The sequence below is a fragment of the Triticum dicoccoides genome, chromosome 6B (assembly GCF_002162155.2).
Source record: "Triticum dicoccoides isolate Atlit2015 ecotype Zavitan chromosome 6B, WEW_v2.0, whole genome shotgun sequence".
Lineage (NCBI taxonomy): Eukaryota > Viridiplantae > Streptophyta > Magnoliopsida > Poales > Poaceae > Triticum > Triticum dicoccoides.
In genome coordinates, this window is record NC_041391.1 from 585,793,363 (window position 1) to 585,794,135 (window position 773).

Genomic DNA, 773 nt, shown 5'->3' on the forward strand with positions numbered 1-773 from the left:
CACCATAGCCGCTTCTAGCACTAGAGGTCTCTGTTTCCCTTTCGCCGATGGAAACATCCAGCTTCCTTGTCCCCCCGCTGTCCTGCTTTCAATAAACAGCAGCGTAGGAGTTGCAGGGGAGTGCGCCATGTTCGAGACCTCGCCGTCGATGGTGCGGAAGCAGAGAAGAAGAAGGGGTCATGGTGCTGCAGAAGAGGAGAAGGTCGTGGGAATATGACGGTTGCCTGGATCCCCAGCCACTTGGCGCGTGTGGGCAGGACGAGTGGCCGCATGGGCAGTGGCGGAGCTTGAACGAAAAAGTTGGGCGGGCCAGACTGAAGAAGAACACAATTTTTTCTAAATTCTTACCCATAAGGACATATTACAAGCACCCAGGTCACAAGATTGAGCTAGCAGATATGTATATATATAATATATATGTACCAAAGTACAGTTCAACCATGTTTCACTATTGAGTTAGATAATACAAAAGTGTCAGAGACATTAGACATGGACCTACTCACATACAATCAACTCTCCGATCTTCTTGTTTATAAAATCTGCAATGACATCTTCGTGGCTGTAGTTTTCTAGAATTCCACCATCTATGTGAACTAACAAGTTATTAGCCAGATTCTCATCTTCCATCTTATTGTGCAGTGATCTTCTTCTTCTCTGAGTCTTATTTTCCTTTCTCGACTACCTATGTTAAAATTTGCGTAAGATCAGATCATCAGACTATTATTTATCACTAGCAGGACTGATCACTGGGTGTATGGAAATGAACAAAATCA

At 44.4% G+C, this 773-nt stretch overlaps 1 pseudogene; it reads right to left on the bottom strand.

Moving 5' to 3' along the window:
* Positions 1 to 390: 390 nt before the first annotated feature.
* Positions 391 to 773, bottom strand: part of LOC119321305 — a 2,887-nt pseudogene continuing 2,504 nt past the window's right edge.